Consider the following 27,618-nt stretch of genomic DNA (forward strand, 5'->3'; position numbering starts at 1 on the left):
GCGGCTTCTAGAGGACATGGGGTGGTGTCCACACTGACAGGACCCGCTGTGGAGGACGTGGGTGCACGTCCACACCCACAGGACCCGCAGTGGACGAGGTGTTTCCAGTCCACACCGACAGGACCCGGGTCTCCTCAGGACCCGCCGCGGGAGGAGAAGGTGAGGAGAAGCCGTCTGAGCGGGGACTGCCGAGGGCTCCGTGCTCACAGGAGCCCGCGGAGGCAGGGCGCGCAGTGTAGACGGTGGGGTTTCCGTGGTTCGTGTGCGGTGCCGTGGGGTCGCTGGCGGGGCTGTGTGCGGGGCTGTGGGGTCTCCCCTCTCTGGGCCCGGATCCGCTGGGCTGGTCCGCGGGTCCGTGTTTACGCGCACACGGATCCGGTTCCGGGGGCTCCGCAGGCGGTCTGCAGTCAGGGAGCCTCCGGCCGCCCGCCCGGTGCTTGTTCGGCCCCGCAGGGTGCTCCCCGCGTCCACACCCGGTCCGGGCTGTCGGTTCCGTGTCTGGAGGTTCGGTAGCGACGGCGCGCGCTCTGCAGACACACGGCTGTGGGGAGAGCAGGTGTTCTCACGGCGTCGGTTCTTCCCGAGCGCAGAGTGTCTTCCGGTCTCCGCGTGTCTCCCTCGACGTCTGTCGTCGGTGTCTCCCGGGTGTCCGTCTGTCGTCGGTGTCTCCCGGGTGTCCGTCTGTCGTCGGTGTCTCCCGGGTGTCCGTCTGTCGTCGGTGTCTCACGGGTGCCCGAGGGCAGGGCCGTCCGTCTCCCTCGACGTCTGTCGTCGGTGTCTCCCGGGTGCCCGAGGGCAGGGCCGTCCGTCTCCCTCGACGTCTGTCGTCGGTGTCTCCCGGGTGTCCGTCTGTCGTCGGTGTCTCCCGGGTGTCCGTCTGTCGTCGGTGTCTCCGGGTGTCCGAGGGCAGGGCTGTCCGTCTCCCTCGATGTCTGTCGTCGGTGTCTCCCGGGTGTCCGTCTGTCGTCGGTGTCTCCCGGGTGTCCGTCTGTCATCGGTGTCTCACGGGTGTCCGACAGCAGGGCCGGCCGTCTCCCTCGACATCTGTCCTCGGTGTCTCCCGGGTGTCCGTCTGTCGTCGGTGTCTCCGGGTGTCCGAGGGCAGGGCCGTCCGTCTCCCTCGACGTCTGTCGTCGGTGTCTCCCGGGTGTCCGTCTGTCGTCGGTGTCTCCCGGGTGTCCGTCTGTCGTCGGTGTCTCCGGGTGTCCGAGGGCAGGGCTGTCCGTCTCCCTCGATGTCTGTCGTCGGTGTCTCCCGGGTGTCCGTCTGTCGTCGGTGTCTCCCGGGTGTCCGTCTGTCATCGGTGTCTCACGGGTGTCCGACAGCAGGGCCGGCCGTCTCCCTCGACATCTGTCCTCGGTGTCTCCCGGGTGTCCGTCTGTCGTCGGTGTCTCCGGGTGTCCGAGGGCAGGGCCGTCCGTCTCCCTCGACGTCTGTCGTCGGTGTCTCCCGGGTGTCCGTCTGTCGTTGGTGTCTCCCGGGTGTCCGTCTGTCGTCGGTGGCTCCCGAGTGTCTGAGGAAGGGCCGTCCGTCTCCCTCGACGTCTGTCGTCGGTGTCTCCCGGGTGTCCGTCTGTCGTCGGTGGCTCCCGAGTGTCTGAGGAAGGGCCGTCCGTCTCCCTCGACGTCTGTCGTGGGTGTCTCGGGGGTGTCTGAAAACAGGGCTGTCCTCTGTTCGGTATTTCATGGAGGAGGAGGAAGTTGGGAGGGTTGTTTGAAGGAAAGTCCCCTGGAGAGAAGCGCAGTTCAGGGTGATGGGGGGTTCTCACCTGCTGAGCTGCAGGGGTGGTGACTTCTTGGAGGAGATCAAACCTGCATCATTCCCTTTGGGGCCTGTGACTGATGAGTCTCTGCTGTGGGGCTTCTAATGTGGGGTCTGCAATCAACAGTTGTTCCTGTGACTGACACTGAGTGGTCGGCTCCCCCGCCGAGCCCCCCTTTCTGGTGACCCCAGTCCACTGTACTGAGGTTTCCCTTCATGCATTTTCACAGTTCTAACCAGTTTTTGGTGGAGAGTTGTGGAAAATTGGAATTCCAGATCCCGCTGCTTCTCCTGCACCCAAGACACAGGGGCCGCCGATGTCATCCTCCCACGAGTCTCTTGCTAACGTGTGGCCTCCTATACTGGTGAGTGGTCTCTCTTCGGTGGGTGAACTGGGTCTGGGAGGACGTAGCCTCCATCACGAAGCTTGATGTGGTCTCTGCTCCAGTGACCTGGTGCTGACATGATTGTTCCTAAGAGTAACTGACTCTGTGGTGATTTCAAAGTGCAGTGAACCTGTCACAGCAGCACAAATACCCTGTATCTCCACACTCAGACTCCCCAGCTGTTGTTTCTTTACCACATTTGCCACTTATACTTCAGTGCCTTTTACCCCACTGAGGGACACTGTTCTGTGGACAGCTACAACCTGAAATGAGATCATTACAGTTTCCACATTATAACAATGAACACAGACCCACCACTTGTACTGTGTCCACCTGCCCGACTGTCCAAAATGTTTTTTACCATTCTCCAGTTTTCTTCTTCTGGTTAGGGTGAGGGTTAGGCATTAGGGGTTAGGAGTTAGGGTTACGGTTTAGGGTTTAGGATTAAGGTTAGCTTAGGGATAAGGTGAGCGTCAGGCTCAGGGTTGGGCCCAGGGGGCCCCTGAAAGTGGGGGTTTGCTAGGATTGGCTCAGGTTGGCATTCAGAATTCTCCTGCCCTGAATCCTTCCCGGAGTCCCAAATGGCATGGTTTCCTTCTGGGTGGCAGGCTGAGTCCCCTGGTATTGCTAAGGTTTCCCCAATCCCTCAGGCTTTGGAGCCAGGCCTCTGGGGGTGGTCCTTTCAGAACCTGATCTAAGGTTAGGGTCTAGGAGCATGTCAGGTCTGATCTGACTGCTATGTGGCAACCTTCTTGGAGGGCTGAGTTGAGGGTGTGGGTTAGGGTGAGTGTTAGCCTCAGGGTTTGTGTCCAGGGGGGCCGCTGAAAGTGTGGGTTCGCTGGGATTGGCCCAGGTTGCATTCAGTTTTCTCCTTCTCTGAATCCTTTCTGGAGTTCCAAATGGTACCGTTTCCTTCTGTGTTGCAGGCTGAGTCCTCTGGTATTGCTGAAGTGTCCCCAATCCCTCAATCTTTGGAGCCAGGTTTTTGGGGCAGGTGGTGTCAGAACCCAGCCTAGGGTTAGGGTTAGGGTCTGGGAGTACGGAAGGTCCGAACTGCTGTCATTGTGGTGGCCCTAACGGAGGGCTGAGTAGAGGGCAAGGGCTAGGGTGAGGGTTAGGGTCAGGCTTGGGGTTTGTGTCTAGGGTGTGCCGAATGTGTGGGTTAGATTTGTGTTATTTTTTGGGGGCAGATGGCCAGGGCAGAGTGACAGGGGTCTGTGGACCTGGCATGTGGGGGGTGGTGGATCTTGGGGGTGGAGGGGCCAGGGGGGAAGGCAGGGGCGGGGGGGGGTGGTGAGGAACAGGGGTCAGGAACCCAGGGGCCGGGGTGGGAGTGGCCTGGACCGGGCTGGTGGTCAGGGCACCCTGGGGTAGAGAGTCCGGTCCAGTGGGGTGGGAGTGCGGGACTTGGGGGGCAGGGGGCTGGTGATCTGAGGCCTGGGGATGGTGGGGCCTGGGCTTGGGGGGCAAGGAACTGGGGTGGGTGGTGGTGGAGGATCCAGGGGTGGATGTGCTAGGACCCCTGGGATGGGTATAGAGGCCAGAGGCGCGGTGGGGGCGGGGGGGATGACCGCGGCTTGGGTTGGTGGGTGGGCAGGCATGGCCCCTCTGTGATTCTAGAACCCAGTGGCCAGAGTCCAAGTGGGCAAGAGGGACAAGCCGGTGACCTACGGGGAGGTGCACGCGCGGCACTACATTGCCCACCGCAAGGGCTGGCTGTCTCTGCACACAGGTGAGGGGCTGCGGTGTGGGGGCCCCACAGATGAAGTTCTCAGTCGTGGCTATCACAGAAACACCAGATAAACACGTACAGGAGGCTTGATTCAACTCTTCCGTGTTCAGAGGTTTTCATTCACGGATTTTATATTTGGGAATCACTGTGGGATGGGGGTGAGCAGCCATCCCGCACACACCTTCCCTGTGGAGGGCACTGCCTTCTTGTTTTGCTCAGATTGTAAAGAAGTGTTCTTTTCGAGATCCATTAGTGCCCCATGTTTATAGTTTGTGCTTTTTGTCGGTGACTTCGCTGCCTTAAAATAGCCCTAATGCTGGAGTGTGAAGCACCAGAAGGGTGTGACGTACACTGGGGAGAAAGTGCATGTTAGGTGAGCTTCCTTCAGGCACCAGTTACAGTGCTGCTGGCAGAGCTCAGTGTTCAGCGGTTATGTGTATCAAACAAGGGGTCTTTAAGCAGAAGCACACATGAGACAAGGTTATATATTGATGTGTCTTAACCAAGGGCATGCGGAAACCTAACTCCTTATATCCCCTAGGAGCAAGGGTTTGGTGTTCCCTAACTTATTGCTCATGGTGACTTTATAGAATGTAACGACCGGGAACTAAAGAAAATCCGCTGTGTTTTGTTCTGTATGAGGCTTCTCAACCTGGGTGTTTTGAGAACCATCTGTCTAGAGGACTTAAAATACAGATTCCTGTCCCCCACCCTTCTCAGGTTCTGGTTCTAAGGCCTGGGGATGGGTGTGGAGACCCTTCATACATACTGTACGAGATATAGTAGTTTCAGGATCTGGGGATCTAGGGATGGTTGTGGAGACTCTTCACACATACTGTATAAGCTGTGGGAATTTCAGGATCTACACTGAGAATCCACTGCTTGAGGCCATGGCTCTGGTTAGTGAGAGAGCTCATGTCCCTAGTCTCAGAAGTAGCTGGTAGCCTCATCTCTCTGGGCCAAAGGATGGCCAGTGCTTATATAAATTGTCCAGAAAGAGTGGTAAAGGGCTAGACTGGAAAGGATCATCTGAGTTTTATGCCCTGCTAAGGTCTCAGTCTTCCCTATGGTAAAACCAGGATGACTGAGAATACCTACTTCACAGGATTTGTTTGCAAATGTAATGAAATAATGTACTTTGAACCTTAAAGTGTTATTCTTTTTATTCCACTTGTAGAAGAAGAGAGGAAAAGCCAGGGTGGGGGTGGAATTGAGTGCCCTGGATGTTACCTCTGGAGTTTCTGCTGAGTCTTCAAGGTGCCCTTCTCCTTTCAGGTAACCTGTACGGGGAGGACCATGCTGCAGAGCAAACAGTGGGGGATGTTTTCCTTTGAAAGTTCATGCTGGGCACCTTCCCAGGGTATCTGGCCGACCTGCTGATCCTAAAGCGCCGGGCTTACGAGTTGAAGGTCTGTGCCCTGGTCCTGAGGCAGCTGCCTGCACACAAGTTCCACTTGCTGGTGGGGTACAGTGAAACTCTGTTGTCCCACTTTTACAAACGTCCTGTCTGTCTGCACCTCCAGACTGTGCCCTCCAAGGTCGTGTATAAGTACTTCTAAGACAGTCCTTTTTTTTTTTTTTGCATCAGGCTGTAGCCTGGGAAGGACAGAAACGTGTGGGAAAGGAGTGAAGTAGAATGAGGAAATATATCCCCTCACTGTCTCACGAGGATTCCTTTTCAAAGCTGCTGTTGAATAAGTAGACCTTCCGTGTTGTCTTGCCCCTTGGTTTGTCTTTCCTCCTTAGAGAAGAGAACTAGAGTAGGGTTTCTTCGAGGGTGCTCCAAGGCTCCCAAAAGGCTGCCAGTTGTTTGAGCCTTGGGTAATAGCTACAGTGCAATGAGTGTCTTGTCACCTTATCAGGAACTTTACCTGGAGTTCTTTGTTTTCTCTCAGAGTGGAAAAATCCGTTTTTGGTCATTATAAAATAATCAACATTAATTTTTAAAATTTGAAACAATATGGACATGTGTCAAGTCAACCATGAAAGACTCTTGTAATTCTTCCATGGAGAGAACTACTGTGAACAGTTTATTTCCAGATGTACTTTTTCCCTCCAGAAATACCTTAGTGGATACTCATTGCTTATGAAACAAGCTTTCGATTGAGCACTACTCTGTGCCACAGATGTTCTGAGCGCTTGGAACCCAACAGTGTACAAAACATTCTGTTCCAAAAGCCCTGCCTTCGTGACACTTGTATCCCCGTGGAGGTGGGCAGGGAGGGCTAGGCAGCACTGAGGACTCCAAGCAGGTGAGGGAGGTAGACCTACAGCTCAGTGCGGGAGAGCATTTCAGGAGGTGGCATCTGCAAAAGCTGCAGGTGGTGATGGGCGGTGGGGCAGGGATTGCTGACTGACTTCACTGTGACACTGACCTTGACCCTCACCTTGACCATGACCCTTGAACCTCAGCCTCTCTCACACACACACACACACCCTAATTCCAACCCTGACCTTGACTTATTACCAGGACTCTGATTCTACCCTAAGCTTTACCCTCATTCTAACAGTAGTGGTCTCCCTAAGACTACCCACAACTTGACCTTCACTCAACCTCAACTTTTACCTGAGGGTTTCACTCGGACCCTGGCCTGATCATGTCAGACTCTGACACTGACATTGATTATGTCCCTCAGGTAACCCTGACTTTCAGTCAGAACTTCACTCTGAAAATATCCTAATGCTATCTGACCTTGTCACGACCCCGACTGTGACCTTATCCTAACCCTAACTCTGAGGCTTGCTTTGACTCTGACCATAATCTTCACCCAGACTCTTATCATGATCTTGACCATAAAACTGACAGTCATTTAAATTTGACCCTAGCCCTCATCTTCCATTATTGATAAACTGGACTCTGACCTTGACCTTGAAACACAGCCATCACCCAGACTCTGTCCCTCAACAGATCTGAGCCCACTCTTAACCTTTGTCTTGATGCTGATTCTAACACTCAACAACCCTGGATTGATGGGACTGATTGTCATTCAGGCCCTGAGACACCCTCACACCCTGCTGACAAAACTCAACCTTAACCTGACCCTGACCCTGACGCTTCCGACCTTCACTCTGTCACTGACCCTGACCCTGGACTAAATGTGAATTTGATCCTCACCCTCTTCCTGATTCCCACCCTAACACTGACCTTGACCCTTCCACTAACAGTGATCTGACAACCTCAGCTAGACTTGATCATGTTCCTGACCCTCATGACCCTGATCTACCCACATACTGATCATGAAACTTTACCTAACCCTGACCTTGACCCTGAACCTTATTCAAATCCTTATCCTGTCCCAGACTGTTACCCTGATGCACAGCCTTGCTTTGATATTCACCCTATAGACTCACCCACATCTTGACCCTGATCCATTTTTAATTGAAATATATTTGACATATAACATTGTGTACATTTAAAGTGTACATGTTGATACATTTATATATCTTAATACTTTATATATCATAATATGATTGCAACAGTTAGCACCTCTGTGTTACATAATTATTCTTTTTAGTCGTTAGAATAATTAAGTTCTAGGTTTCTAGCAAGTTTGTTGATTATAATACAATATCATTGTCTGTGCTTACTATTTATTATAAATTTGTACCCTTAGGCAACATCTGCCCTGTCCCCTCTACTCTCCAACCCCTGGTAACCACCATTTTGCTCTCTGTTTTTGCAAGTTTGGCTTTTTTAGATTACACATGTAAGTGATGTCCTATAGTATTTGTCTTTCTCTGTCTGACTTATTTCACTTAGCATAACTTCCACGAGGTCCATCATGCTGTTGCAAATGGCAGGATGTCCTCTTCTCATGGCTGTATAATATTCCATTATATTTATATACCACATCTTCTTGATCCATTCATTTGTTGATGGGCACTTATTGGCTATTATGAACAATCTTGCAGTAAACATAGGAGTGCATTTCTGTCTTCAAAATCCTGTTTTTATTTCCTTTGTGTGTATACGCAGAAGTGGAATCACTGGATCATTGTTGGGTCTATTTTTAATTTTTTGAGAAGCCTTGATATTGTTTTCCATTATGGTTGAATCAGTGTACATGCACACCAACAGTGTGAAAGAGTTCCCTTTTCTCCAAACCCTTGCCAGCAATTTTTATCTCTTGTTTTCTTGATAATAGGCCTTCTGACAGGTGTGAGGTGATACCTCATTATGGTTTTGATTTGCATTTCTCTGATGGTCAGTGATGTGGAGCATCTTTTCATGTGTCTGTTGGCCGTTGGGATGTGTTTTTTGGAGAAAGGTCTAGTTCTACCCATTTTCAGTCAGATTGTTTTTGATTTTGTGTTGTATGAGTTCTTTATATATTTTCAGTATTAACTCCTTATCCAATGTTGGCTTGCAAAAATTTTCTTCCATTTTGTAGAGTGCTTTTTCATTTTGTTAATGGTTCCTTTTGCTGTGCAGAAGGTTTTAAGTTTCATGGAGACCTATTTGTTCATTTTCACTTTTGTCTTTGGTGCTGCTGGTGTCATATTCAAGGAATCATTGCCAAAACCAATGTGAAGGATCTTCTTCCCTATGTTTACTTCTAGGAGTTTTACAGTACCAGGTCCTTCTGTTTCAGTTTTTAATCTATTTGAGTGAATTTTTTTTATTTTATTTATTTTTTATTATTTTTTTATTATTATTTTTTTATTAATAATGATTTTTTATTATATTATGTTAGTCACCATACAGTACATCCCCGGTTTTCGATGTAAGGCTCGATGATTCATTAGTTGTGTATAACACCCAGTGCACCATGCAATACGTGCCCTCCTTACTACCCATCACCGGTCTATCCCATTCCCCCACCCCCCTCCCCTCTGTAGCCCTCAGTTTGTTTCTCATAATATTTGAGTGAATTTTTGTGACTGGTGTAAGATAGGGGTCTAATTTCATTGCATGTACTCATCCACTTTTCCCCACCTCACTTGTTGATGACACTGTCCTTTCTCCGTTGTGTGTTCTCAGCTTCCTTGTTGAATATTTTTTTGACCAAATAAGCAGAGGTTCAATTCCATGCCTTCTATTCTGTTCCATTGGTCTATGTGTCTATTTTTATCTGTCGATGCAATAACATACTGTTTTTATACTGAAGCTTTGTAGTATAGTTTGAAGTCAGGAAGTGTGAAATCTGTGGCTTTGTTCTTTTTTCCTCAAGAAGGATATTTTTACAATATAAATTCTTATGATCCATGAACACAGGATGTCTTTCCATTTGTTTGTCTTTCCATTTCTTTGATTTCTTTCAGCAAAGTCTTGTAGTTCATTGTACAAGACTTTCACATCCTTGGTTAAATTTATTCCTAGTATTTTATTGTTTTTGATGCTATTGTGAATGGGATAGTTTTATTTCTTTTTCAGATGTTTCTTTCTTAGTGTGTAGGAAAGTAAATGATTTCTGTAAGATGATTCTGTATCCTGCAATTTGACTGAAATCTAACAGCCTTTCAGATTTTCTATATACTGAATCATATTATCTGCAAATAGTGACAGATTCACTTCTTTCTTCCTGATATGGATGCCTGTTATGTCTTTGTCCTGCCTAATTGCTTTAGCCAGGACTTCTAATACCAAACTGAGTAAGAGTGGTGTGTGTGGGCATCCACGTCTTGTTCCTGCTCCTTGAGGAAAAGCTTTCGATTTTTCACCAGGGAGTATACTGTTAGCCATGGGCTCACAACATATGCCTCTAATATATTGAGGTACGTTCCTTCTATACCTGATCTGCTGAGGGTTTTTATGAAATGATGTATTTTGTCAAATGCTCTTTCTGCATCTATTAAGATGATCATGTGATTTTTTTCTTTCATTTTATTAATGTGATATATCACACTTATTTATTTTTATTTTTATTTTTTTAAAGATTTTATTTATTTATGTGACAGAGAGACAGCCAGCGAGAGAGGGAACACAGCAGGGGAGTGGGAGAGGAAGAAGCAGGCTCCCAGCAGAGGAGCCCAATGTGGGACTCGTCCCAGAACGCCAGGATCACGCCCTGAGCCGAACGCAGACGCTTAACGACTGCGCTACCCAGGCGCCCCCACATTTATTGATTTGTGTATGTTTAGTAATCTTTGCATTCTGGGGATAAATCCTACTTGCTCATAATGTATAATCCTTTTTATGTGTTCTTGAATTCAGTTTGCTAATATGCTGTTGAGTTTTTGCATTTGAATTCATCAGAGATATTGGTCTGTAGGTTTCTTTTCTTGTGGTGTCCTTCTCTGGCTTTGGTATCAGGGCAATGCCAACCTCACAAGATGATTTTGGAAGTATTCCCTCCTCCTCAATTTTTTGGAAGAGTTTGAGAAGAATTGGTGTTAATTCTTTGACTGTCTGCTAGAATCTCTGGTGAAGCTGTCTGGTCCTGGGGGAGGTTTCTTTGTTGGGAGGTTTGTAAATCCTGATTCAATCTCTTTAGTCTCTATTGGTCTGTTCGGGTTTTTTATTTTTTTCTGATTCAGTTTGGTAGGTTGCTTGTTTCTAGGAATGGATCTGTTTCTTCCGAGTTATCTGAGTTTTTGTCTTGTAACTGTTTAGTCACAATCCTGTTTTTCTGCAGTCAGTTGTAATGTCTCCTATTTCTTTTCTTTTTCTTTTTCTTTTTTTTTTTTTTTTAAGATTTAATTTATTTATTTGAGAGAGCACAAGCAGGGGGAGGAACAGAAGGGGAAGGAGAGAGATAAGCAGACTTGTTCTGAGCAGAGGGCCCGATTTGGGACTCAGTCCCAAGGCCCTGAGATCATGACCTGAGCTGAAGGCAGACACTTCACCAACTGAGCCACCCAGGCGCCCCTAATGTCTCCTTTTTCACCTTAATTTTATTTGAGTCTTTTGGTTTTTTTCTTAGTCTAACTAAAGGTTTGTTGATTTTATCTTATTCATAGAACCAGTTATCAGTTTCATCAATCCTTTCTGTTGTTTTTACCATTCCTATTTCATTTATTTCTGCTCTGAGCTTTATTGTTTCCTTCCTTATGCTAACTTTGGGCTTAATTTGTTGTTGTTGTTGTTGTTGTTTTCCTAGTTCCTTGAGGTGTGAAGATAGGTTGCTTATTTGAGGTCTTTCCAATTTCTTAATATATGCACTTCTCACTTTAAACTTTCAGAGCTGCTTTTGCTGCCTTCTGTAAGTTTTGATATGTTGTCTTTCCATTTTCATTTCTTTTGAGATAATTTTTAATTTTCCTTTTGATTTCTTCACTGACCCATTGATTGTTCAGAAGTGTGTTGTTTAGTTTCCACATACTAGTGGATTTTCCAGCTTTCTTTTTACTGATTTCTAGTTCCATACCATTGTGGTCAGAAAAGATAGTTGGTATGATTTCAGTCTTGTTAAATGAGCTATGATTTGTTGTGTCCCAGCATGTGGTCCTTTCTGGAGAAAGTCCCCCTTGCCCTTGAGGAGAATGCATGTTCTGCTGCTGTTGGTTGTGTTTTTAGTCTGTGCTGCCACTCTGTCTATTGATTGGCGAATTCCATTTATTAATATTTAGAGTGATTATGGATCTGTAAGAACTCAATACTGCCACCTTATGTCTTGCCTTCTGATTGTTTTTTAGCTCCTTTGTTATTTTCCCCGTCTGTTTCTACCTTTGTGAAGTGCTGGTTTCCCACGTAGTGTTTGGTCTCCCCTTTTCTTGTTTTGTGACTCTAGAGTTTTGCTCTGTTGTTACCATGTGGATTACAAACAACATCTGTTAGATAAAATAATCCTTTTTATGCTGATAGCACCTTATTTTCATTCCCTGTAAAGTTTCCACACTTTTATGCTTCCCCTTTGTTTTGATGTTAAAATGCACCTCTTTTTATGATGCAAATTCACTGAGAAGTGATAGTGACTTCCGTTATTTCTCATGCTCTTTTTCTTTCGCCTCCAAACCGTAGTTAAGTGGTTAGTTAACACACCCTTCTAATACAGAGTTGCTATTTATAATTGAGTTAATTTTTTTGCCTTTGCTAGTGTTTTATGTACTTATATTTGCATTTATGTCACTAATTAGTGCCTTTTCATTTCAGCTGAAGAACCAACCCCTTTGAGCATTTCCTCCAAGGCTGGTCTAGTGTTGGTGAGCTCTCTTAGCTTTGGTGTGTCTGGCAAAGCCTCTATCCCTCCTTTCTATCTGAAGGGTAGATTCTCGTGATGAAGTATTCTTGGCTGGCAGTTTTTATCATTTAACACTGAAGAGGTCCTTCCACTCACTCTTGGCCTATGGAGTTTCTTCTGAGAAATCTGTTCGTAGCCAAACAGGGGCTGCCTTATAGGTGACTTTCTTTTGTTCCCTGGCTGCTGTTAAGATGCTTTCTTTATGATTGACTTTTGACAACTCCATTACAATGTCAAATATGATGAATGACCTTCCTTGGAGAAGGTCTTTCTGTTTTGGGGGTGCCCATGGCCCAGTAGGGGTATCCTGCAGTGGGTGGACTCCCAGACATCCACAGGCACATCTCTTGCTGAAATCTTGAAGCAGATAGCAGGGAACATGTTCCTCTAATGCCTTTGGTTATTCTTGTCTGCCTCTTTCCATTCCTCCAACTCCCCTGGTCAAGGACTCACTCACCACTTTTGCTTTCCACCTGCACTGAGGGGCAGGCTGTCGCCAGTGTTGCCCTGGGGAGGGGCTGCCTCGAATTCTTCTTTCTCCTCTGACTCCAAGCCCTCTCTACCCTGCTTCAGTGGTGTGCCTGGTTTTCCCCTCAGCTGGCTGGGCTTCCACAAATTCTCTATCTTCAGTGAGTGTTGCCCTGTTCTGTACTTTCCAGTTGTGTTTCCCCCAGTCATAGCAAGTCAGGGTGGGGCAGGCTCATCAAACTTCCTTGGATCTGCAACCCCCCTTCACAGTCCTGTCCACTTCCTGTCTGATGCACAGGTGCGTAGAAATCTGGGTGTCCTATTGTGATGAGCAGAGGCACTTTTGTTTGATTATGAGTTGAAGTAGTTGTAAATAAAAGGGGAGAGGAAAAAAAGGAAGACTCCTGCAGCCACCATGCTGATGTCACACTTGGCCCTGATCCTGACCCTACACTCACCCTTTCCTTGGTCCTGAACATGACCTTCACTTTGAAAATGACCGGACTTTGACCTTCACCCTGTTGCTGACCTTGCAGTGTACCCTTAACCTGATTCTGAATCTAGCTTTCACCATGATACTGACTCAGAATTGACCTTTACCTTCACTCTGACTCTGATCTTGACTTTGACCTTGAACCTACTCTCACCCTGAACCTGAATTGGACCCAACTCTCACAGTAATCTGGACCCTGATGTTCAAACTGAGTCATAATTTGACATTCACACTAACCATCTACCTAAAACTGACCCTGACATTGATCCTGAAGCACTGATATGACCCTGACCCTGCTCACCCTGATGCTTACTTTCACGCTAACCTTGACCTTCAGGGTGACCTTGACCCTCACCCCCAGCTGACCCTGTGCCTAACCTCAATGTGATTCTAACGCTAACCCCTCACCTCCACGCTGAATTCATCCCTGCATCTGACCCTTACCTTGACTCGTGCGTGGGTTTTCTACCGCCGGCGTGATGAACTACCATCAGTGTGATGGTTTCAAGTACCTCAGGTGTATTGGTCACAGTTTTGTAGGCCATAAGTAAAAACTAGGTCTTGCTGAGTTAAAATCAAGGTTTCGGGGGCACCTGGGTGGCTCAGTCGTTAAGCGTCTGCCTTCGGCTCAGGGCGTGATCCCAGCGTTCTGGGATCGAGCCCCACATCAGGCTCCTCCGCTGGGAGCCTGCTTCTTCCTCTCCCATTCCCCCTGCTTGTGTTCCCTCTCTCGCTGGCTGTCTCTCTCTGTTAAATAAATAAATAAAATCTTTAAAAATAAAATCAAGGTTTCAGCAGAGCCACATTCCTTTCTAGAAGCTTTGAAGATGCAGAAAGGGATTGTGAGCCATGGAATGCAGGAGTCCTCCATAAGGTGGAAAAGGCCTGGAAAGTGATTCTCTCCTGGAGCCTCCAGACACAGCCCTGCCCACCCACACTAGACTTCTGAGCTGCACAGCTGTAAGAGAGTAAGTTTCTGTTGTTTTAAGCCGCTAAGTTCGTGGAAATTTATTCAAGCTTTAGTAGAAAACCAATACAATACTCAATCTCGAGGTTAGGGTTAGGGGTTAAGGGTTAGGGGTTAGCTTGGGTTAACTTATTTGCCTTTTAATAAAAGATGTCAACGCTTAGAGAAGACATTTTTTCTTAGAACATTTTATAGTGAGCAAAAGTAAGCATGTATCCCAAAAAGTTAGGGAGAAGAACCAAAGGTCCCAAAGCAACACCTAAGTCAGAACCTCTCGACATTTATGTTTTATCTTTAGAGTTAATAAAAAATGTACTTGCTCTGTTGCTCTTCTCACAGATGGATTTGTTCCCCCTTTCATTCGGGTCTTAGCTCAAATGCCGCCTTCTCAGAGGGGCTTCCGATGGGCCTTTCTGGATATGATGGCCCCTTAGCCCACACTGTTCTCTTTTTAGCCAGCATTCCTTTGGATCCGTTGATCCATTTATTATATCCCATGCCGTTTCCAAGCTCCCGGGTAGGACTAGAGCTATACATTTGCACAAAGTAGATACTCAATAAATATTTATTAATTGAACCAGTTTTACTCTGTGATATGTATGGCTTCCTTTCTAATTAAAAGTATGGATGTTTTATCAGTGAACTTTTTACCTTTTTCAGAATATGTTTGGAGAAATCCATTGCTCCATGAATATACGCCTGCCACTGCTGTGGCTTTGTTATGTCTCCTGTCATCCTACCCTGAGCTGCCAGGAGCGCTCATTACCCATGTATGAAGCCCAGCTTCAAACCCTAGGGGTGAGTTCTGTGGAGGTTTTTTGGGGGGATATGGGGGGTTTGTCCTGTTGGACACCACCGTGTCATCTGGGGCCAGAAGTGAAGTGAGCTCCCATCTCTTTTGCTCTGCTTTTTCCATCTTCCTCTACCCTCTGTCAGCATGTGGGTCTCCTACCAACCATATCTTTGCAGGCAAACTCTGAGATGAACGATGGCTTGGGACTCCTCTGACATCACAAAATCTCGTTATAACCAGTGTAAGAGTTTCTGTGACACTGACATGACCTTTGTTTCCAGAATATGCCACATGAAGAGTCATGTTAGAGCCTGGGAGTCCTGAAAAGTTAAATGGGTGATTGTGCCTCTAGCTACAGCCCCTCTGGGGGATCCTGCTGAAGGTCATCTCAGATCTCAGTCTGGCTCTGTCACCAATTTCCAATACAATTTAGGTGAGTCACTTAATCTAAGCTTTAGGCTCATCATTTCTAAAATTAGGAAATGTTTTTAGATTAATTTATTCATTCAAGACTATGTAACGAGCTCCTATTAAGTTCTAGGCAGTCCCCAGGATTGATTCTATCTCAGGAATTCTGACTCCCGTCCTCGCCACTCATATGACTTCCCCCATTTGACACAGTGGCTGTTCCATGGGAATTCCCTAGGGCAACATTGGACTAGCAGGTGTCTTCAGGGTGTGCCCACTTGCCATTTGATGTGGCTGAGGGGCCACGAGCAATTCTGAACCCAAACGCAAGGTTTTGGCTAATTTGCCTTGTGCTGTCTTACTTGCACAAAAATAGCAGTGCCTGGATCAGGCCTTTCCTGCAACAGCTGAGCCGGCTTAGTGAGGACCTTGCCCAGGACACCAGCCCCATGACAGTGAGGGTATTCCTAGTCCCCAGTTAAGTCATGCAGTGCAGCAAGTGATACATCAGGATGGATGGTGCAAAGTATAGTTTCACTGAGAACATGACAAAAACATTTAAGTGACAGAATAGTATGTAATTAAACATACATATATACTATGTAAGTGAAGGGAAAAGTAAACAACGGGGTCAAAAAGAGGAATGGGAGTTCCAACAAGCAGGCTGGAGTAGTCGGGGCTCAGGGGTGTCTCGTGGAGGAAGCGACCAGGAGACTTGTCACTGGTTACCACAGTGCAGCATCAGGGTATGTGCTCTGGCTGACCCTTGACCCCAGGGGCATTGGGGGCATTCTAGCTCCAGACAATCTACAGACTGCAAATTGGCCTGAGCTTAGCCTCTGTGGTCTGTGTTCTTTGCCCTTGGGTGTGGCTCTTTCTCTGCTGCTTGTTTTGTTTTCCTCTGAACTGCACTATTTTGTGTGGTACTGTTAATTGACACAAATTCTTTCTGAAAATAAGCGGAATATAAGTCATACTTGTTTCCTAAGTAGATCTGAACATACTCAGTAATAACAGCCTTTTCCCGGGCCCCTGTGTCTTCATCTGCTCACCAGCTCAAGATTTTTAAAAACATACTATATTTTCAACAGTTTCAAAGAATTAGTTTGGTTTTTTAAAAACTCAACAAAGTCACACTTTTAATAATCTATAAAATGATCTATAAACATTGAATAAGCAAGGCTTTACAGGATGAAGGAAGAATTGGCTTTGTGGTGGGGTTTGCGCTGTTTGCTCACTGTTGTCCCCATGTGGCCACTCTCCAGATAGCACGTGGCAGAATGTGTTACAACCTATCAAATTAAAGGGAGAATAAGAGAATAGGTTGGTCCCTGGATCCCCTAACTCCTAAAAACCATCATATAATTTATAAGCTGTATTCTAAATAAGTATATTTTAGCTAGACATTAGGGTTAGGGTCAGGGTCAAGTTGCATACATTAATTGTGTACGACTTTTTGTATGTCAATCATACCTCCACAAAGTGTTTTTAAAAAAATAAAATGGGAGAGAATACAGTCTCTCAAAACACTGAGCACCTTACCTGTCTCAGTAAATATGTAAATAAACATAATTATTGTTTAGCCTTAGCAGAGGACCGGGAGCTGGTCCTATAGGCACTTGGCAGGTGGCCTCTGTGGCCAGCTGCCCATCTCCCCGCTGCACCCACATCCAGCTCAGCACGTCCTCTGCTGTGCTCAAGGGCAGCCCACACAGAGCGACCAGGTCCAGGTGTGGCTCCCTCCTGTCAGGCATGGCTTGCTTCTGACAGGTAGAGAATGTGGCCATTCATGGACATGTGACGTTTTCCTTTGGTTACGTGCTATCTGCCTCCCCTTTTTTTCACCCGGGTCCTTAACCTTCAGCTCCTGTGAGAACCTGGGTTTTCAGGGTTCTGATGACATGTCAAAGTGTGTGGATCTGTGTTGCCTTTGTTCCCTGTCCTTGGGTCTGGAGATAAAGGTGAGAAAAGTCATCATACTGTGAAAGCAACAAAAATAAATATCAAGTGTGCTGTGCCCTCGGTAGCTCAGACTTGAAGGAAATGGCAAACTGCATACCTCATGTCATATACAACCAGCTTTAGGGACTCATATAAGCATGTACAATGAAATAGTACTGAAGGAAATCTCGGTATTGAACTTTTGCCTTGCAGAAGAAGTTCAGCAACACCTCCCCCTCTGCGCCCCCTCCCCCAGCCCTGTCATTTTCCAGTCTGGCCAATGCCCAGTCACACTGACACGTTAGCCACACAAGGACATAACTGTGATTATTCTCCTGGAGCGTTCCCGGTCCCCCTGCCCCCTGCTCGGCCAACCCTGCACACCCCCAGTCCTCCTGAGCATCCTCTGTAGTGACACAGCTGTGACCATCCTCCTGGAGTGTTCCCAGTCCCCCTGTCCCCTGCTCGGCCAACCCTGCACACCCCCAGTCCTCCTGAGCACCCCCTGTAGTGACACAGCTGTGACCATCCTCCTGGAACATTCCTGGTCCCCCTGCCCCTGCTTGGCCGACCCTGCATACCCTCAGTCCTCCTGAGCACCCCCTGTAGTGGCATTTTCACACCATGCTGTCATTCGTTGTCTCTCGGTCTGTCCTTTCTGCTAGGAATAGATCTCTCTCGCTGCTGCCTGGCTGGATGACTGGTGGATGAATGGTTTCGGGATCTTTTGTCCTGGAACAGCAGACATCCTTCAAAACCTTGGTGGGCAGGGTGAGTATCTGTCCCTCTGTGTGCCCCCAGCCTCAGTGGAGCATGGTGCCCAGGACAAGGGATTTGAGAGTCCTCCCACATGAAGTTTGTTCTGTGAAGGTGGATTCCTTCTGATATCATTATGTAACCACATAACGTGGCCATTACTGTGAGACAGAAAGCCTGCTACTGTATTGTATTCTACTTGCATACCGTGGCTAGCAAACAGTGAACACGCACTCACACTCACACGCTCACACTCACACCTCCGTCTCTGAGCATCACTACCATGTAAACTACAGCGAATTCCCACTGTGCTGCAGACATGTAGATGTGCCGTTAAAGGTGTAAACAGAGGAGGATGGATATGGAGCTCTGGCTAAAATGATGGAAGTCCTTGCCTATGGGCTTAAAGAAATGAGATTTAACCCAGAAGGCTCTACGTTCTATTCAAAGGAGTGACGTGATAATATCATCTTTAGAACAGGGATCGGCACAGAGTTTTCTGTGACGTCTTCTGTAAAGATTTTCTGTTAGGTGTTGCAATCCATGTGGTCTCTCAGACAATGACTCTACTCTCGCACTGTGGCTCGAAAGCAGCCACAGACCGCACATAACTAATGTGTGTGGCTGTGTTCCAGCCACGCTTTGTTTACAGAATACAGGGGGAGGTCACCTTTGGTCCATGGGTAGTAGTTGCCCACATCCCAGATTTGCAACCTGATGGACGATGGGTGAGAGGGCTCTTATTTTCAAATGGCAGAGTGGGCATACACTGGGACCTATCCTGCTTGACCCCGGCCCCTAAATTTGAAAGGAAAAAGGATGATAGCGAGATTGGCCAACAAGTAACACTTCAGGAATTCCCCCATATTTATCTGTATGCCTGGAGCTTCCCACGAGATGTTCGTCTGTGTTGAATTACGTGTAGGTATTGTTTTGCTGAATATGTCCCCATTGCCTGGCAGGTATATCTTGTGGGTTATATACCTCGCAGATGGTCACCTTGTTCAGGCCAAGACCGTGAGCACATTTATGGTTCTTGTGAGTCAGTGGAGGACCTAGCAAGTGTGGGCTTCAGGTCGAGTTTGATTCAGCCCTCAGCAATGTTATCGAGCACCTGGCTTCCTGGGCTCTCTGGGGCGCTGGCACTGGCCTGGCCTCGGCTGCTGCCGTGGTGATGGAAAAGCCCCTGGCCTGGGTGGTCCATCCCAAGCTTTGCTCTGCAGACCGAGGCCCGAGGTTCCTGCCACGTCATTGGCTGGGACCAGGTCACATGCCCATGGATGAGCCAATCGCAGAGCCAGGGAGTGGGACCGTGGAGACTGGCACAGGTTGTTAGGTCCTCTGTTGTAATGACTTTTCTAATTGCCGTGGTGACAATGACTTCTGAGATGCATTTGTCAAGAAAATGAGTATTGATTTCTGGTAGTGAGTGGGTCCAAGGTGCTGGCTTAGTACCTAGCACCTCAGTCCTGGCACCTTGGTACTACTGTACTAATCTGCAGAGACAGTGGCTGAGAATGAGCAAAGTTTATGGATACTGGTCTGGAATGCACAAGGTAATGGTGTGTATGTGTGTGTGGGGGGGTTATGGGGATTGGGGTTAATAGCTCTGGCCAACCCGTATCTCCAATTTACCTAGGTTCAAGGAGCTGCGAGGAATCCATGGTGGTTCACCGTCAATAATTTTGCAGATGAAGAATATGCCTTTTGCATGGAGTATGGCAAGACTTGTTCCAAGTATTTTCTAGTTGGTACAGAAGTCGGGGAGAGCGGCACCCTCCATCTGCTAGGATAGGCGTGAGAGTCTGAGTGCTCTCAAGAAGATATCTGGCTTTCGCAGGACTCACTGTGAGTCTGTACACAGGACTGACGAGGACACTTAAAGGTTTTGTTCTAAGGATGGAGTATTGGAAGAATGTGGTGCACCTCGTAATCCTGGGAAGAGGACAGATCTGGAGTCCACTGTGGAGTTGCTTCGTGAGAGTGGTGGTGATCTGCAGCATCCAGCTAACGAGATGTCTGTCCTTTATTAAGTCGTGGGTGTGGTTTCTGTGACTTTGTCCTAACGGCTGGGCTTTCCAAGTAGTGGGATTTTTTACATCACTGTAATAGTTGGTCCCCCGAGAGTGGGCAACTCCTGTTCTGTTGCTGAGAAGTGTGTCTCTAGCGGTTGGAGTGTGTATTACAAGCCTATAGGTAGTCTCTCATGCTTCATTCCCCCTTCTGATTACTCCCCCTTTCTTTGTCCCTTTCTTCCCCTACCGATCTTCCTACTTCTTATGTTCCATAAATGAGTGAAACCATGAGAGACTGTGGACTCTGGGAAACAAACTGAGGGCTTCAGAGGGGAGGGGGGTGGGAGAATGGGATAGGCTGGTGATGGGTAGTAAGGAGGGCACGTATTGCTTGGTACACTGGGTGTTACACGCAACTAATGAATCATGGAACTTTACTTCAAAAACCAGGGATGTACTGTATGATGACTAACATAATATAATAAAAAATATTATTAAAAAAAACCAAGCCTATAGGTAAATGGTGGGGTGGTTACAATGGTCAGCAGGCTATTGTTATTGATGACTTTTATGGGTGAATTCCATATGATGAGATGTTAGATCTTATTAGTAGGTATCCTCATAAGTGCCCATAAAGAGTGCTTTTTCTGAGTTTAATAACATATATTTTTATTACTTCTAATAGCCGTCCTTGTACTTGGTATTCCAATGAGCAGCGCATTACAATGTTGCCTGCATTTTATCCGTGTATCGATGAGCATTTGGGTATCGAAAATGTTGGGAATGCCTCCACAAATGTACACTGGCACATCCAAATAATTATTAATAAAATTTCATTTTTGACAACAAAATAGGAAGTAACCTCCTGTGATTCTTAGTTTAAACCAGGGGAGGGGGCCCTCTTTTGGTACTGGTAATGAATCCATAGTCCTTCCTAGGGAACATTACCAGATTCTACTGGGAACTTGGTCTTTGTTATTGTGGAAGAATCAGGAGTGGACAAATTATTTGTCTCCTGGTTCATTTTCCATGAACATTTCCACAATATTTGGTTTCACACCTCTCCTATTGTGAAATCATCCCAGATTTGGCACAGGCTGGCCTTTCTCTGCAAAGGGTATGTTTGAGCCAAGAAAAAAGCAGCTTCTGGATGACTGGGAGACTCTAGGATCAGAATGCTGTCAGTAGGCAGTAACTGTAACCTTAGATTCTAAACCAGCTCCTGACACCCGGACTAAATAAGAGTTCAGATTTATAAACTTCAGATAGAAATTTTGTGTCCATGATGACAACTGAAGGAATTGTGTAATCCCTAAACCTAACCCTAACCCCTAAATTTAACCCTAAACTTAACATGACCCTAAACCCCAAACTGGAACCCTGAATACCAAACTTGAAATTGAACCCCACACCCGAACTCTGAATCCAAGCTCCAAGTCCAAGCCCTGAACCATGAACCCAAACCCTGAACCAGAACTCCAAGTCATGAGCCCTGAACTCAAACCCTAGCCAGAACCTAAACTCCAAATTTGACCCTGAACTTTAACCCCTAAGCCCTAAGTCTTAAACCCTAAACCCAGAATCATAAGCCTAAAGCCCTAAACCCTAACTCTTACCATTACCCTCACCCTAAACCCTCACCCTGATCCTAAACCCAAACCCTGATCTAGAACTCTGACCCAAACCTGAACCTGAACCCAAACCCAAACCCTTAACCACACTTTGTTTATGCATTCACCATTGATGGACATTTGCATGATTTCTACCTTTTGATTATTGTGAACATCGTTAGGGTTGGGGGTTAGGGTCAGGGTCTTGGATTGGGGTCAGGGCCAGGCTTGAGATCAAGTTCAGGTCAGAGTGTGGGTCTGCATCAGGGTCAGGACCAGAGTCATGTTCAGTGCCACTGTTTGGGTCAGGGACTATTGTCATTCCATATTGTTTCCAATTAATTGTTTCTTAACTATTTTTGGAGAAGTTGGGGGATATTGGGCTCCATTCTGCTTGAATTTCCAAAATTAAATGGACTCAGCTGGACCCAGGGAGGGAGCAGGTGCTTCCACTGAACGGTGAGCTCACCTAGTCCTGCACTGCCTCCACCGCCTGCAGAGGGCGCAGGACCCCCGCTCCCACCCGCAGCCGGGCATGCGCAGACGCTGTGACGGAAGCCTGGCCTCCTCAGGACCAGCTGTGTAGGCTTCGGGAGGTCTTGGGTCCGCGCCCACGCTGACAGGACCCGCTGTGGAGCACGTGGGGTTGTGTCCATGCTGACAGGAGTGCGGTCTCCTCAGGACCCGCCGTGGAGGATGTGGGTCCGTGTCCACGCTGACAGGACCCGCTGTGGAGGCCGTGGGGCCGCGTCCACACCACAGGAGCTGCTGTGGAGGATGTGGGGCCGCGTCCATACCCATAGGACCCGGGTCTCCTCAGGACCCGCCGCGGGAGGAGAAGAGGAGGAGAAGCCGTCTGAGCGGGGACTGCCGAGGGCTCCGTGCTCACAGGAGCCCGCGGAGGCAGGGCGCGCAGTGTAGACGGTGGGGTTTCCGTGGTTCGTGTGCGGTGCCGTGGGGTCGCTGGCGGGGCTGTGCGCGGGGCTGTGGGGTCTCCCCTCTCTGGGCCCGGATCCGCTGGGCTGGTCCGCGGGTCCGTGTTTACGCGCACACGGATCCGGTTCCGGGGGCTCCGCAGGCAGTCTGCAGTCAGGGAGCCTCCGGCCGCCCGCCCGGTGCTTGTTCGGCCCCGCAGGGTGCTCCCCGCGTCCACACCCGGTCCGGGCTGTCGGTTCCGTGTCTGGAGGTTCGGTAGCGACGGCGCGCGCTCTGCAGACACACGGCTGTGGGGAGAGCAGGTGTTCTCACGGCGTCGGTTCTTCCCGAGCGCAGAGTGTCTTCCGGTCTCCGCGTGTCTCCCTCGACGTCTGTCGTCGGTGTCTCCCGGGTGTCCGTCTGTCGTCGGTGTCTCCCGGGTGTCCGTCTGTCGTCGGTGTCTCCGGGTGTCCGAGGGCAGGGCTGTCCGTCTCCCTCGACGTCTGTCGTCGGTGTCTCCCGGGTGTCCGTCTGTCGTCGGTGTCTCCCGGGTGTCCGTCTGTCATCGGTGTCTCACGGGTGTCCGACAGCAGGGCCGGCCGTCTCCCTCGACGTCTGTCGACGGTGTCTCCCGGGTGTCCGTCTGTCGTCAGTGTCTCCGGGTGTCCGAGGGCAGGGCCGTCCGTCTCCCTCGACGTCTGTCGTCGGTGTCTCCGGGTGTCCGTCTGTCGTCGGTGTCTCCCGGGTGCCCGAGGGCAGGGCCGTCCGTCTCCCTCGACGTCTGTCGTCGGTGTCTCCCGGGTGTCCGTCTGTCGTCGGTGTCTCCCGGGTGTCCGTCTGTCGTCGGTGTCTCCGGGTGTCCGAGGGCAGGGCCGTCCGTCTCCCTCGACGTCTGTAGTCGGTGTCTCCCGGGTGTCCGTCTGTCGTCGGTGTCTCCCGGGTGTCCGTCTGTCGTCGGTGTCTCCCGGGTGTCCGTCTGTCGTCGGTGTCTCCGGGTGTCCGAGGGCAGGGCCGTCCGTCTCCCTCGACGTCTGTCGTCGGTGTCTCCGGGTGTCCGTCTGTGGTCGGTGTCTCCCGAGTGTCTGAGGAAGGGCCGTCCGTCTCCCTCGACGTCTGTCGTGGGTGTCTCGGGGGTGTCTGAAAACAGGGCTGTCCTCTGTTCGGTATTTCATGGAGGAGGAGGAAGTTGGGAGGGTTGTTTGAAGGAAAGTCCCCTGGAGAGAAGCGCGGTTCAGGGTGATGGGGGTTCTCACCTGCTGAGCTGCAGGGGTGGTGACTTCTTGGAGGAGATCAAACCTGCATCATTCCCTTTGGGGCCTGTGACTGATGAGTCTCTGCTGTGGGGCTTCTAATGTGGGGTCTGCAATCAACAGTTGTTCCTGTGACTGACACTGAGTGGTCGGCTCCCCCGCCGAGCCCCCCTTTCTGGTGACCCCAGTCCACTGTACTGAGGTTTCCCTTCATGCATTTTCACAGTTCTAACCAGTTTTTGGTGGAGAGTTGTGGAAAATTGGAATTCCAGATCCCGCTGCTTCTCCTGCACCCAAGACACAGGGGCCGCCGATGTCATCCTCCCACGAGTCTCTTGCTAACGTGTGGCCTCCTATACTGGTGAGTGGTCTCTCTTCGGTGGGTGAACTGGGTCTGGGAGGACGTGGCCTCCATCACGAAGCTTGATGTGGTCTCTGCTCCAGTGACCTGGTGCTGACATGATTGTTCCTAAGAGTAACTGACTCTGCGGTGATTTCAAAGTGCAGTGAACCTGTCACAGCAGCACAAATACCCTGTATCTCCACACTCAGACTCCCCAGCTGTCGTTTCTTTACCACATTTGCCACTTATACTTCAGTGCCTTTTACCCCGAACAGGGACACTCTTCCACGGAACCACCACATAACCCTAAATGAGGAAATCATCCCCGTTTCCAGATAAGAGCCCAGACCACAGGCCCACTTCAGCTGTCACCAACTGCCCCACTGTCTGAAATGTCCTTCTCCATTTGGATCCAGTTTTCTTTTTCTGGAACTGCTCCCAAGACTTTCCCTTATTTGGGTAACCTTAATGGATGTAAAGAGCAAGTTGATCCCGATCTGGGTGGCCTTTTCTGGATGGCTTGTTACGGGGCTGTTTTCAGTGTCCATCCACGTGGTGACATGCATCAGTCCTTTATTTTTTCACTGTGACTAAACATAATAACATTTACCACTTAAAACATTTCAGGTACACAGTTCTCCGGCCTTAGCTGAGTTCCCACGGTGGTACATCATTGTCTAGAACTTTTTCATTCTCCCCACAGGAGACCGTATGCACGAAACACCAACTCCCCATTTCCCTTTCCCCTCGGCCCTGCAGCCACATTCAACTTTTGTCTCTAGATACCTCAAGAGGTGGAATCATACAGTATCTGTTCTGTGAAAGCCAGCATCCTGTCCTTGTTCCCAATTTCAGAGTAAAGCTGTCAATCTTCAGACTTGAGCGTGGTGTTTGCTATAGATTTATTGAAAAAGATTACCCCTTATTCCTGCTTTCAGGAGTGTTTATATCAGCAACAGACATTGGATTTTGGTTAGAACCTTTTCTGCATCAATTAATATGACCACATGTTTTTATTTAAAAATTTATTGCGGAGTATAACATTGCTTGGTTTCGCTATATTGAACAACCTTTGAGATGTTTGTGAAGAGACACTTACGATGCACAATATATTTAAGAGCTCTTAGTTTTGCAGTTTTTCTGATCAGACTTCTTACATCTATTTTAAGACAGGTGTAGGAATGTATTTTGCTGATTTTGTGATGATTTCATTGGGGTTGGTATTAGTGGTTAGGATTGGCGTTAGGGGTTAGGGTAATGGTTGGGTTAGGGTTAGGGTTAGGGGTCTCCCTGTCTTCTTCTGCACAGAGCCCATTCTCCTCCAGTAACCAGAGTGATCTTTTTGGAACATAACCTTTGGGCCTCTCTGTGGTCTGCTCCCCTCCTGCCCATCCTCTCCAGCCTCACCTCTCCCACCACGGCCTGCCCCTCTGTGGGCCACCCAGGGGTGTGATTGTCCTACATGTGCCTCAGGCCCGAGTCCAAGCCTTTGCATTCACTGTGCCCTCTGCTAGGAGCACTTTTCTCTCCCCATGCTTCATGTCTGGCTTGTTTCCCCATTGGCTGGGCCCCAAATTGCCCCCTGAGGACCTGACTCATGTCTGCTGGTTGAGTGTGCCTGTCTGCTATTTAAATGTAGTGCCTGCCTTTCCGATGTGAGCAATTTGCTAACCTGCCAGTGATGGGGCAGGCATATGGAAGTAGCCTTAGTGTCTGCACAAAAAATCAGTCTCAGAGGGGCTCACCACACTTACCTGACGATGGGGGAGCTGCTGTCCCCATGGTGGGGAGCAGGTAGTCCCCTCAAAGGGGGACCAGCCATGTGAGGCGGTTGGACAAGACTCCCAACTTCTTGTCTGGGCAGATGTAGACCTGGACCTGGAAGCTTACACCCTTGGATTCAAGGCTGGGGCCTAAGCAAGCTCCTTCTTCTTCCAGAGGTCCTCTTTCCCCTTCCCTGACCATGGGCTGGACCTGATTCCTGACCTGGGGGAGTTCAAGGGTGACCCCTCCTAGGAATACCAGTGGTTTACTGAGGACCTTGTCAGCAGGATGCCCAGTAGCCTTCAAGGGAAGACCCTACAGGAGGTGGAGACAGCTCTGTGGGGGCCGGTGACATCCCACTCAAAACAAAATGGGGAAGGTGGCCGGCCCTGCTGGTTCTATCCAGACTGTAGGGCATAGAAACAAGGGCTGTGCCCCAAGGTGCTCCACTCCTGGCAGGTGGGGACAGGACCTGGGGGTTTGCCCAGGAGCTCAGCACAGGGGGAGTGTTCTGGCTCCAGCATGCTAGAGCCCACGTGGGGTTGCATGGGCTTCCAACCTCCTAAGCCTTAGGCTCCCCTTTATAAGATGCAGTGCTGACGGCCCTCATCTCCGGGAGCAGAAGGTAGGGAGGCCCCATGGGCAGACTCACTCAGGAGAGGCCAGGAGAATGGCTGTTGCTTAAAGTAGCCCAGGGCCTGCCCCCTCGAAGAAGGTGAACATGTGCACAGCCCCCAGCTTTGGGGTCCTGCTGCCAGCCTCTGACAGTGACCCTCCTCTCACCCTGTCCCCTGTCCCTGTAGCTATGTGGTCTTCCTGGAGCTGTTCCTGCAGACGGCAAAGAAGCACTTCATGGTGGGACACAGAGTCACCTACTACGTCTTCACCGACCAACCACCTGCCGGGCCCATGTGTCCCTCTGGGAGGGCTGCAGGGTGGTGGTCCTCATGGTGAAGTCCTCGAGGTCCACAGCACCCACCTCATTGCGGACACAAGGTCACCTACTATGTCTTCACCAACCAGCCGGCTGTTGGGCCCGTGTGCCCGTCTGGGAGGGCTGGAAGGTGGTGTTCTTCGTGGTGGACACAGGGTCACCTACTAGGTCTTCACTGATCAGCCAGCTGCTGTGCCTCATGTGCCCCTCTGGGAGTGCCAGTGGGTGGTGCTCCTCATGGTGGACACAGGGTCACCTATTATGTCGTCACCAACCACCAGCTGCCGGGCCCATGTCCGTCTCTGGGAAGGCCAGAGGGTGGTGGTCCTTGAGGTCCTTGGCGCCCCGTGCTGGCAGGATGTGTCCATGCAGCACATGGCGATGATCAGCTTCTGCGAGCAGCACTTTCTCCGCGAAGTGGATGACCTGACATGTGCGGACGAAGACCTGAAGTTCATGACCACGTGGGTGTGGAGATCCTGTCCCCACTATTTGTCACTCTGTACTCCAGTTTCTACTGGGCGGCCCATGAGAACTTTAGCTACGAGCGCCGGCCACAGTCCCAGGCCCACATCCCTAGGGACCAGGGCGACTTTTACTATATGGGGGCCTTTTTTGAGGGGGGGGGCTCTGTGGTGGAGGTTCACTGACTGACCTCGGCCTGTCACCAGGCAATGGGGGTTGACCTGGCCAATGGGATGGAGGCCATGTGGCCTGACGAGAGCCACCTGAACAGATACCTGCTGGACCACACGTCCACCAATGTGCTGGCCCCAGAGGACCTGTGGGATCCGAAGCTGCTGGGCTGAACCCCGGAGGCCATGTGGGACCTGCAGCTGCTGGGCTGTCCCCTGCAGGCCATGTGGGACCCGTGGCTGCTGGGCTGTCCCCTGCAGGCCATGTGGGCTGTTCCCCAGAGGCCATGTGGGACCTGCAGCTGCTGGGCTGTCCCCTGCAGGCCA

The 27,618-nt window shown here is 49.4% G+C and overlaps 1 pseudogene; it reads left to right on the top strand.

The window, feature by feature from the left end:
* The first annotated feature begins 2,078 nt into the window (after positions 1–2,078).
* On the top strand, positions 2,079–27,465 carry LOC123792282 (histo-blood group ABO system transferase-like; annotated as a pseudogene).
* The last annotated feature ends 153 nt before the right edge of the window (positions 27,466–27,618 follow it).

This window comes from Ursus americanus, chromosome 31, assembly GCF_024610735.1.
Source record: "Ursus americanus isolate L20-20 chromosome 31, mUrsAme1.1.p, whole genome shotgun sequence".
Classification (NCBI taxonomy): domain Eukaryota; kingdom Metazoa; phylum Chordata; class Mammalia; order Carnivora; family Ursidae; genus Ursus; species Ursus americanus.